Source organism: Microtus oregoni, unplaced genomic scaffold (assembly GCF_018167655.1).
Source record: "Microtus oregoni isolate MIOR12 unplaced genomic scaffold, Mior012 000036F_ref0000092, whole genome shotgun sequence".
NCBI classification, from domain to species: Eukaryota; Metazoa; Chordata; class Mammalia; order Rodentia; family Cricetidae; genus Microtus; species Microtus oregoni.
In genome coordinates this window covers 22,831,529-22,843,868 of record NW_024543095.1, presented here as the reverse complement: position 1 = coordinate 22,843,868, position 12,340 = coordinate 22,831,529, and the positions used below count along the sequence as shown (strand labels likewise).

At 40.8% G+C, this 12,340-nt stretch overlaps 1 long non-coding RNA gene across 1 annotated transcript in view; it reads left to right on the top strand.

The window, feature by feature from the left end:
- LOC121432876 overlaps window positions 1-3,021 on the top strand; it is a 29,065-nt gene extending 26,044 nt beyond the window's left edge. The window contains exon 6 of the long non-coding RNA XR_005972245.1: window positions 2,667-3,021. This is a non-coding gene — a long non-coding RNA (uncharacterized LOC121432876). The remainder of the gene's footprint in view (window positions 1-2,666) is intronic.
- The last annotated feature ends 9,319 nt before the right edge of the window (window positions 3,022-12,340 follow it).

The window sequence follows — 12,340 nt, the reverse complement described above, 5'->3', positions numbered from 1 at the left end:
CAGAGTCAGAGTAAGTCCTTTCTCTCCCGGAAGTTGCTTGCCTCAGGGCATTTTGTCACAGCACTAGGAAAAGTAACTAAGGCTGTATTTTGTTACCTTAAAACGTATAAAGATATATTTGTTTGAATTTGTTTCATCTCAAGTTGCAGTTTTCTGTGTATTTTGAATTATAAAAAATTATAAGATTTGGTTTCTAGAGAGGTTACAAGAAAGAAAATTAATGATGATAAAAGTTTCTTCCTATTTTAGAGATGTGTTTTTAAATTTGGAGAACTAGAATAATCTCATTCTTGTAAGATGAAGGAAATGTCCATTTTGAGCAGAAAAATAAAAATCCCAAGCATAACTTTATGTCATAATTCTCAGATTCACACCCCTTTCATCTTGACAGTGACTTTCACTTATATGATCAAATTTAGAACTGGGCCTGTATTATATTAGTTTTCACGCTTCTGCTAGAATGATCTTTAAAGAATACAAGCGTAAAACCACTTAGTTAAGTCTTCAATCTTTAACGCTGCTTTTTAGAGCTTTAACAATCTGACATTTCCTCAGTATTCCTGTGAGGGCACTGCTCTCGGTGCTAGCATTCTCTTAGTTGGGTAAATCTGTTATCTCTAGTCACTTAGTACTATATTTCTCTTGCCTAAAAAGTTTTTTTGCACAAATTTGACCCCAATAGATCATCATCCTTTAGGCATATCTTTAAATATTTTGTATTTTGATGTAGGTGGGCAGAGAAAGGCTTTAAAGTAAGTTGGCTAACAGATACCAAGACTCAGGTAGACGGAATCAGCTCTGGGGTTCTGCAGGGGAGACAGATGTCCACAGTTTGTAGTAAACTGTTCCGTGTAATGAAAAGTTAGAAAAGCAGTGCCCTATCTAAATAAAATAAAATAGTAAAAGCAGTGCTCTATCTAAATAAACCAACAAAAAAGATAAGAGAAGGAAATGTTAACTGTCCTGAGTGGGTCAGTTTGTGTTTGCATGGGTTAAAATACACTGTGTACTATTAAGATGTAAAATCAACACGTGTTAGTACAAAGTAGCAACAATCCAGATAACACTTTAAGAAAAATGATGGGCAAACATGGCTAATCAACAATCCAGGTAACACTTTAAGAAAAACGATGGGCAAACATGGCTAACGTCTCCTATAAATGAGGGGTCCTAAAACTTGGTTTCACGGTAAAACACTTCTAGTGTGAAAAGCTGCCTGCCTTCTCCTTTATTTTGGTGGTGTTGGTTTACCAGTACTGTGCTCTAGTAGGCTGCAGCTATACATTTTTCCTTAGGAATTACATTTAAAAATGCAACTTTTAACGAGCCCAGGCATTTCCAGTAAAAGTAATTCAATGATCTTATGTGAGGAGAAGGAGCAGCAAAACCAAGTTTTCTACTCAGCCATCCGAAGTCGCCACAAAGTAGTAACAAAACTTGTCACAAGCTTACCCATGTTAGCACTTTAGCAGAGACCTGCGAGAAGAGAGAGCAGAAGGCAGGACAGATTCTTAGAGAGGAGACAGAAGACAAACTCCTCCCACTTGTTAGTTCCTTGGATTAGCCTGCGAGCAAGATGATAGGATCAGCGTTATTTTTCTGTATAATTATGAGATACTTCTATTATTTTACATTTGAGTTACTTTGTAAGCAAGTAGATGTCGATTCTGTTTAGCAGATCAAAGTAAAGTAAAGCTTTCATCTCGAGAATCTTTGAAACTAACAAAAATTTTAAACTATTTCTTATGTTGATAAATTTATTTATTTGACAAAAAAAATGTATGAAACACCTAACTAATATTTGTTGATGAACCACTTGAAAGGCTTAGGATGCAGTGATCGCCGCTGGGGAGTTTATAGCCTAGTGAGGGAATGAATAAATAAATAAGAACATAAGGGCTTAGTATCCCAGTGTGGTAAGTGCAGTAAAAGCCTGGGAGGTGGAGAACGACAGCAGAGCGTCAGGGCAAGTCCTGCCTGGGGGGGGGGGGGCACTAGAGGAGGGGTGCTAGTGTATAAGGGCTGAGTCATGTGACATCCAGGGAGTGGCTTTCTACGCAGAAAGAAAACGGGATAAACTCTTAGGTTAAGGAGGAGCTTTACATGCTGCAGGAATCAGCAAGAAGGCAGTTTGCTTCCAGAAGAATGAAGAACCAACTCCTGTTCTCCTGGAGCTTTCATTGTGTTACGTGGACACAGACCCACAAAAGGATAAGCCATCACTTAGAGATGCGCCTGGTGGCAAGAGAGGCTGTGGAAGGGGTGGGTCTGGAGGAGAGAGAATGTGTGCTAATTCAGTGTCATAGCCAGACAGGGAGTGCAAAGGCCTAGAGAAGCTGAGAGACAAGCAGAGTAGCGAGCATGGGGGATGCTGGCGGCAGATTAAGTTCAATGCCTCGCCGGGGACAGTTAGCCAGGAGGCTTTCGTGTGTTTGGATTTATCCTCAGTGAGATGGGGTGCTGGTGAGCAGTTTTGCCTATCCAGCATACATCTTTATATCTGGATTTCTAAATTAGTTCAAGAACAACTCTGAACTCATAGTTAAAACAAACATTGTGGAGAACCATGACAAACCCAAGCTTGAACATCTTGGGTGGAAGAAGCTTGATTACATAATATAATCCATAAAAGCCATTTTGATAGCTTTTGTTTCCTAAATCCACAGCAAGGCAAGACGTGAAACAGCCCAGAAAACAGAAGAAAAGAAGATTGAAGGGGAAAAGGAAACGGTATAATTGCAGAGACACAGGAGCTAGAGCCGGCAGAAATGATGAAAGCTGTGGGCGTGAGTGACAGAAGAGACCCCTTTAAGAGTGACCAGAAACTAGTTCCATAGCTCACGTGCTCTGGAGCTCTGGAAACTGTGGCTGCTTGCAGAGAGACTACTGACCGATGAGGATGATGGCACACAATGTCACCTCTACTTCAGTTCCCGCCTCCAGGTTTCTACCCGGCTTGAGTCCCTGTCCTGCTCCCTTCAGCGATGGACTGAGATGGGGAACTGTAAACTGAAATAAATCCTTTCCTCACCAGGTTGCTTTTTGTCATGTTTATCACAGCAGTAAATATCCGAACAAAGGCAAAGGGTGCTTATGATTAAAGTATATGATATGCTTGTGTGAGTGTGAAGATATCTTTATGAAATCCATAACTATGTGCAGTGAAAACACACATAAACATGTGTATGCACGTGTGTGTGCAAACACGCACACAAACACACACACATAGAGGCCAACAGGGTAACATGCTCTTCCCCTCACATATCTAAGCTGGAACCAGGGCTGGAGAGGCAGTGACATTCAGCCTTAGCCAATCTCAGCCAATAGCACAGCAATTGAACAGACTGCACCTCACCAGAAAGAAAAAACAGCGAGGGACTGAACATAATTTGAAATCTATGTGATAACAGCAACTATAACTTTAATATTTAAGATGTCATATTCTGAACTAAATGCTTTATATACACTGGCTCACTCAATCGTTAAAACTATAAAATATAACCTGGCAGTGGTGGTGCACGCCTCTAATCCCAGCACATGGGGTGCAGAGGCAGGCGGATCTCAGTGAGTTCAAGGCCAGCCTGGTCTACAAAGTGAGTTCCAGGACAGCCAGGACCCTGTCTCGAAAAACCAAACCAAACCAAAAACCTAAACAGAACAAAACCAACAGAAAAAAATTTTAAAAACCTACAATTGCTATTGTTTTCTTTACTATGAAGAAAACAAAATTAAGCCTCAGAAACATTAAATATCAGGTTGAAGAATCATCAAACTAGAAAGAAATAGAACTGAAAATTTACTTGCAATACCTTACTATGCTCATTGGTCTCTTGGTCAGTTTGTATCACTGTGTTATCCCCGGAGAGACAAAAGTTTCCAAATTGGTGTGTTTCTCATTATCCCATCCACACCACAGGTTGGGACAAGTATCAGAAATATGATCATTGAGCAAGGCCAGGAGATCATAAACCCTAAAATATATCTCCTTGCTTGCTCATATATGAAGAGATTTGTAGGAAACAATGTAATGAGTGGTGTGATTTGAATGAAAACAGCCCCCCTGAAGCTCACATATTTGAATTCTTGGTATAACTGAGAAAGATGAGGTGAGGCCTTGTTGGAGGATGTGTGCACTGGGAGTGGGTTTTGAGAATTTAAAAGCCCATGTAAATCCCACCTAGTTCCCAGTTCTTTTTCTCATGCCTGTAGATCAGATGTAAGCTCTTAACTACTGCTCCAACACCATGTCTGCTTGCCCGCTACCAAGCTTCTCCCCATGATGGTCACAACTAACCCTCTGGCCGGGCGGTAGTTGCGCACGCCTTTAATCCCAGCACTCAGGAGGCAGAGGCAGGTAGATCTCTGAGAGTTTGAGGCCAGCCTGGTCTACAAGAGCTAGTTCCGGGACAGGCACCAAAGCTACAGAGAAACCCTGTCTCGAAAAAACAAAACAAAACAAAACAAAAAAAAAACCAAAACAAAAAACCAAAAACCAAACCCTCTGAAACAGTATGAAAGCCCCAATTAAATGCTTCCTTCTGTAAGTAGCCTGGTCACATTGCCTTCTCATGGAAGCAGAACAGTAACTAGACATCTGGTTTCATACGTGAGGCTGCTGAGGTGGTTCAGTAGTCCTCTGCAGAAGACCTCGATTTGGTTCCTAGCAATACCATAGTCGCTCACAGCCTTCTGTAACTCCAGCTCCAGGGATTCTGATGCCTGCCTTCTCCTGGCCTCTTTGGGTACCAGTTGTACACGTGGCACACATACCTACATGCACACAAGACATTCACTTACATAAATCTTAAATTTAAAACACAAAACAAAACAAAAACAAATTTGAACCCAACTAGACACAGGTAAGTTTCCAGCATCTTTTCCAAGGAGGATGGTTTGCATTTCTGAGAAAATTATTTGCCCTTCTGAATACCAGTTAGAGTCCTACCACCTTGGGCCATAAATGCCTGGACTAAAGTGAGAACGTGGGTGGGCTGCACAGGAAGAAGAAAAGGGGAAACGGGAAGAATGGAAGGGATGTAAATACAGCGCTAATGGGTGGAATTATGAAAAACAATCATTGGTATGAAAAATGAGATCAACAGTCTCAAAGTGCCAGACCTGTAGGAAATGCTCAGGAACATAAGTCAAATGAGAGAAAACAAAGTAGATGGTATAACATTGATTCCTCATGGACAACTTCAGATTTCCCTATTTTTCTCTGCTTGTACTTGGATCCAGAATGTAGCTCATGGCTCTGGACTTGAGGAAATCTCTAACAATTTCTTTTCTCTCTGGCAAGCTCAAGCACTTCCTTGGGGGCAAGATAGGAGAAACCCGGACCTTGAGCATAGAGCCTTCTGAGTTCTCAACAGGACTTGTTTTCAAAATCTAGCTATAGCAAATTTAAATATTGATTTGCTGTTTTTTGACAGAAGCACAGGGGGACTTCCATTATTTGGGGAAAATTCTAATAAAATTTCAATAAGGAAAATTAGTAATTTTCCAAAAAGAGTAGTAATAAAAAAAATAATCCCTCCTCAATACAATAACCTCTAAATAAAAGTAATGTTAGCAGGAGGGTGTATACATATAGACATAAATTGAGAAAGGGAGTCTGGTCCTTTCTAAGGATTTTTTTTTTAAATTGGAACCTCATCTTTTTAATAAAACTGATCATCTCAACTGAGCATCTTTATATTGAGGACTGAAGATATAAGGACAGTTTACTAGTTGCTTACAGAATTATAAGACAGTCTGCCTCTGTGATATAAGGAAGAATATTGATATATAGTGAAAATTAATGTAAATTTAAGTAGTAGCTAGTGATAACTATAAAAGTGGGAGAAATGTCATTTGGCAGCTCATTAAGGCATTCCCAAGTAAATGATAACAGTAATAAGTATACAAGTTAATTTGATAATAATGAGTATATGGATCTATGGGGAAGGACACTATATGAAGAGATGATGTTTCTCATGACATAACAAGACACATGTATTTATTTGTTAGATGTTTATTGAGCACCATATATTGCAGGTACCCAGAGAGCAAAGCACCATATATGTTTGCATGTAGACTATAATGAAATGGTGCAGTACATAGTATACTACTGTCTCTGATGATCCTGCAATAAAGATATGATAGTAAATAGGTTCCTACTCATGTGGTTTGTACTAGAAAAAGAACACGAGAATACCAATAGGCAAGGAAAGAATTAGGGACTTTTACAGTGATAATGGTTAGGAAGGCAATAAAGTAAAGCAACAAGAAATTGATGTGGGGTGGAGGATGGGCGCAGTATCACAAAGAATGATTGGAGAAAGTCTCTCTAAAGAAAGTACCAATCACGGGGGGCTAGAGAGATGGCTCAGAGGTTAAGAGCACTGACTGCTCTTCCAGAGGTCCTGAGTTCAGTTCCCAGCAACCACATGATGGCTCACAACCATCTATGAGATCTGGCGCCCTCTTCTGGTGTGTGGGAAGCAGAATGTTGTACACATAATAAATAAATTAATTAATTAACAACAACAACAAAAAAGAAAGTACCAATCACGAAAAGACATCAAAGATGAGTGTTGGGAAGCTTCTGTTTGGGAACACTGTTTAGTGGCTTGCTCCCCATGGCTGGCTTAGCTTGCTTGCTTGCACAGCCCAGGACCGCCTGCCTGGGAGTGGCATCACCCATGTCTGGCTGAACCCTTTCACACCAATCATTAACCAAGACAATGCACACATGACTGTGCTCACAGACCAGTCTGATGGAGGTATTTCCTCAATGGAGGTTCCCTCTGCCCTGGCGACCCCAGTTTGTGCCAAGATGACAAAAGCTAACCAGAAAACTAATATCTAAAATGTTATCTCAACGTATGATTAAAAAACTTGGATGAGGTTTTTGCACTATTCTATAATGTCTTCAAATTCTAATGTTTGTTTTATATTTACAAACCTGCCTCACTCAGACTAAACACAAGTGGGCAGAGACAGCCATGTAGTTCCAGATATTATTTCTGTTGACTTTTGAGAGCAAGAGATTCAACCTGCTTTTGCTCTGTTGAGCAGAAGTACTATGTTAGTACCTTGTCCTGGCTCTGCTAAGACGTCCTGATTCTTGACATTTTCAAACCTGTAACTCCTGAACTGCTGATTCCAGAAAGGGATACTTCCCCCTCCTCTCTCAACCCTGTTTTCTGTCTAACACCATCCTGATGTCACATATTTGGTGGGGCACTCAGTGATTTAGTGATTATTTAGACTTCTCGGCATTAGAAGTGAATTCCATTTTCTAGGAAAGAACGGAAGAAGATCCTGAATTCTCCACAGCACATTTAAAGCTACATGTGGAAACCAGCTGTTCGAAATGAAAGACTTGTCTAGTTATGACATCTACTCCTGGCTATTTACTTCTTGCTGCCAGAGGACACAGAAGAAAACCATTTTTGAATATGAGAAAGGAAATACTATCTTGGTCTTTCTCTTTAGTTTTTAGTGAAAAAATTAATAATCTTTGCCACAAGTCAACGCTTGATTCATTGTTTCGAGTAGACTGGGGACAATGCCATGTGCTCAGGAAGATAGAGGCAGAGAGAAGCACAGGGGTGGATTTCTGAGATCACCTCACCCTCTCCTCCCCAACAGCTTTTTAACTTTTCTATTTTACTTTTGAGGACGAACTGCAAGTGTATTCTCACAGGCTGAATCTGACATTGAAGCTATGTCTGGTAGGCTCACGGGGTGCTAAAAATTCTTTTGCTTTGAAATTGGGAACTTTCTTTGATGCAAACTTCCAACTCTCCAGTTTCGTATAAAAATCATACACTGACTCATGCTGAGAGCTCTCCTTCTGTTGTACCTTGTGGCTAAGGTGGCCTTCAGAAAGGCTAAACATTTTCTATTGGGATACAGCTAATTCCCCATGGCCTATTTATTCTATATAGTAGATATGTCTGCTCTTATCTGGACATTGGAGCTTTGTAAACCTCCATAACACAGTGTAACTCTCTGTCCTTGGTCTTCTCTCAGCTTCTAGGGCCAGGAATCTCTTATTTACTTCTTAGTTCTTGGGTTTTTCTGATGATTAAGATGAGGTAAAACAGTGGTGGAAAGCTAGTTAAATGGTTTGGATACTGGTTAAGTCCCAAGTGCAAGTCAACCAAAGTGGCCACCAGTTTTAGGAAGAACTTTTGGCCTCTTTTGAATGCAGAATGTGAGCCTATTTCCACGTTGAGCAAAGGTCGAAGAGTTGGAACTTACCTCTATTCCTTCTTACTTCGTTTCTACCTCAAACAAAGATCTCACCTATATTCAGACCAGAGAGTTCTGCTCTCGCAAGGTTATCGTCAACAGGTGTGGCTAATAGACCTTGTATTTCAGGAATAGAGAAGTAGATAGGTTTCTACCTCAAACAAAAGTCTAAGGATCCAACTAAGGTTCCAGTTCCCTTAAGGAGATAACAATGGATTCCACCTATGGAGTGGTTTGCCTACAGAATGTTTTGGTCTAGGGTGAGAGTATGACTTGTTTTGTTCTAGCAACAGAATGTTTAACTCTGGATGTAGCTTGCAACCTTCAACTGGTCTGTTCATTTCCTTGTATCATATTAATGCTGTTTTTTTTTTTTGTCTTACTCCCACCTTTTGGGGTCAGGGATGTTTTAAGCCATTGGAAATTAAATGCGAGCGATTTCAGTATTCATTGGAACTCCCTCCCGATACGATTATATGTTTTTCTGTTTTATTAATTTTAAACGTGTCTTCGTATTCTTTACTATATTTCAAAATCCCAACACCCCTACCCTAGCAAGAGGTGTCTTTGTTGAGGCTGGTCGCTGACAGAGCCAGACAGAAAGCTATGATCAGAACAGCCCGTGGGGACCATGTGGGTGTGGGCGTGTGGGGAAAGACCCGGAAGGACTTTGTTTTTGGATCTTTTGATCAAGTGTGCTTGAGCTGAGGACACCCTGGTGAGAAACTGAAACGTGTAAAGCTGGCACCGGTACAGGAAACGACAAAATGAAAGTGACAGTAACACTGTCTCTACGTGCGTGACTGTTGGGTGGGTTCCAGAGCCTGGTTTCTAAGATGGCTTATTGCAGTAATCTGGGAACTGACCACTTTCTGCAGAACCGAAAAAGCATGACGCACCTTTACAGCCCACTCACGTGAAAGACTACAGCTGCAGCGTGGGGCTCTAGCGCCAACCCTGGAGACCACACAAGTACATTCAGAGAACGCCCACAATGTGGACCAAATAGAAATGTCAGCCTAATGCCTGAGTGAGATGAATAGTCGGTACTTACTGGCATAAAGCAAAATGATGAAGAGTGAGTTTAACACTATCTGATAGACTGTTAGCGCTACCAAGTTTATTATTTCAAAATTTAAATCTACACAACTATTTATAAAGTTTCTGCTTTCAACTACCATTTATTCTCATTAAATGTTACAATTATCCTGCCTCAACCTTCCAAGTGCTCGAAAACAGGAAGGGATGACTGAAGATGGTTTTTCCAAGAATGCCAGTAGTAATAACTTATTATTTTATCTAATAATATTTGAAACAATTAAATTGCTTACAAGACAAATATTGATTTATGTGCAGAGTCTAGTATTGGAATCAAATCAGTCTTATGACAAAATCCATACGACTTCTGGATTTTGCCAACAGCCTTAATTGCACTGTTTCACCTGGTTTTGGGGGACAACAGTGATGATAAAAATAGATGTGTGAATTAGTATTTCTTTTACATTAGGTGAGCTGGATTAATGTGGTAGAACGGAGAAAGGGATGGGGGCTGGGTGGACAGGAAGGAGGTTAGGGCCATGGAGGAGAACTGAGCAATACAGAAAGTTATTTCCAGGGTGCAAGGAAAACCCCGCCAAAGCACCTGGATCACTGTCCTGACCTCTCAAAGCACCTAGGGCACCCTGGCCTGACCCCCCACCCCCGGGGCACCCAGAGCGCCTGGCTTGACCTCTTGGGGTATCTGGAATACCCTGTCTGGAGTTCTCAACAGTCTCTTTAAGTGCCTGCTTCCAAGCCCAGGAATTTTGCCTAAGACGAGGAACCAAGATAAAGAGCGTACCTTTCCAGATGAGAGAAAACCTGACAGACAACTTGCTTCTTAGACTCCTGACAGAGTGCAGTCATGGGTAAATAAAACAGGCATAAATATCTCATTTCTTCATGAAAGGGACTATGGATCACAAAGTCTTCTTTCCTGCCCTCGGATAAATCCAAATGATAAAATAAAGGGCTGTCTACCTGTCCCCAAATTTCCAAGTCCTGGACTGGCTTCAGGTTTGCCCAGGCAGAAATGGATTTCTTGTTTTCTTGGCCCCTGGTGGAGAGGTGCTGCAGTTGGATGAAGGCCTTTCTTCCCTTGGTAAGTCCTCCTCACCAACATGGGCTCAACAAGATAGCTGTAGTGAAGAAAGACTGGCCTCCACGGGCAGGGTCAAGAGTGGTCAAGAACACAGTTTAATTTCAGTTTGGAGACCTAGAGGACACTTCTTGTACTTATGAAAGAAGAATGAGCTCTCTTAGATATTTAGATATTCTTACTTAAGACAAAACTCAGAAATCAGCTTCTTATCTCCCACTGCTTTCAGCCTTGCCTCCAGTATCTGCTTGAACTCCTCATGATAAAACTGTTTGCACCTACCCTCATTTTATTTAACACGGCATGCTTTGGAACTATGATCGTTCTCAAGGAGCCATCTGTAGCTTCAGCCTTCTCTCAGATTCCTCTCAACTGCCTGCTCTCACTGAGATGAGCCTGCCTCTCTTCCAAGTCTAATATGATGCTCTCAAGTAGTGAGATGCTATTTCCTGCCCTCAGGGGCCCTGGGGTTGTGAGTATGTGTGCTCTCAGTTCCTGTCACTCATTTTATAACTTCAAATTTATGTCTTATGTCCTCATTTCTCCAACACTGATCCTCATTTCCTGATTTTCATCTCCTGACTTACCATACATTACTCCTGTCTTAATTTTTGGTGATATTAGTAAATATGTGGATGATACTTCCAATATCCTGGACACTTAGTTCCTCAAACATATTTCCTTCAATAATCTTTTTAGTTAGTTAGTTTGCTTTGTTTTATTGAGACAGGGTTTTTCTGTGTAGCTTTGGTTCCTATCCTGGAACTCACTCTGCAGACCAGGCTGGCCTCGAACTCACAAAGATCCTCTTGCCTCCAGAGTGTTGGGATTAAAGGTGTGCACCACTACCACCCAGCATCCTCCAATAATCTTTATTTACCTCAGTAATCTTGAGATTTGATTCCCATCAAATCTATAATATTCTGATAACTCTTCATCCTAAAATTATATTCCATACCTTCTTATTCGAACAATTGCAATAGTTCTATTATATCAGGTTTTTCGGCATACTGTTCCCTGACAGCTACTTCTCCAGCTGGCTCTTCTCCATCATGACCAACAAGCTTTAGATTTAGACTGAAAACTAGTCCATTGACCCTATTACTTTGTAGCTGTCATGCCTGCTCCTGTTGATCACTTTCCCTTCCTTACCTATTTAAAATTCCATAGTCAGGTGCTATAATTGCTCACTTTAATTTGTTATAAAATCCTTTTACCTTTCTTACCTCGTAAGATTAACATGGCAAAATCAAAACCCTGGTTATTTCACCTGTTGTCTGCCACACAGAGCTGAAGCAATGCATTTGCTCTTCTCCCTGGAGAGCAGTTAGCCCCAGGAGGACACTCGGTGGTTCTGAGAATTGCTCTACAGTCTCCTGCTCTTTCAGGTGACCATGTCACACCTGCTTTTCCCTTCTCAGATGCCAGCTTCTTACTCAAGGGAAGCATTATTTTTAGGTGTGTTGTCTGGGTTCCTCCTAAAACCCTATCTCATCCTTGTAAATTTCCTTGCAAATTTCTGGTGAGCTTTCCCCTTCTTCCCTACTGTTACAGTCTAGACATTTGCTCCCTCTAAAACTCATATTCACATTTAATTGCCATTGTAACAACATCAAGAGACGGAATCATTAGGTCATGAGGCTTGTGCCTGAATGGGTAGGATTGATGTTGTTATAAAACGATAAATTTAGACCTCATTTGCCCCCTCATATCATGGGATAACAGAAAGAAGGCCCTTGACAGATGACTGGACATTGATACTGAACTTCCTAGCCTCTAGAATGGTGAGCCTATAAATTCTCTTTATTAGAAGTTTCTTAGTCTCAAGTGTTCTATTAGAGCATGCATAATGGACTAAGATACATTATCAAAATTTTCCCTCTCTCTACGATCATTCCCACTAACACACATTCTATACTTTTTCTCTAATCTTTAATTTGGAAACATTTATTGATTATCTAT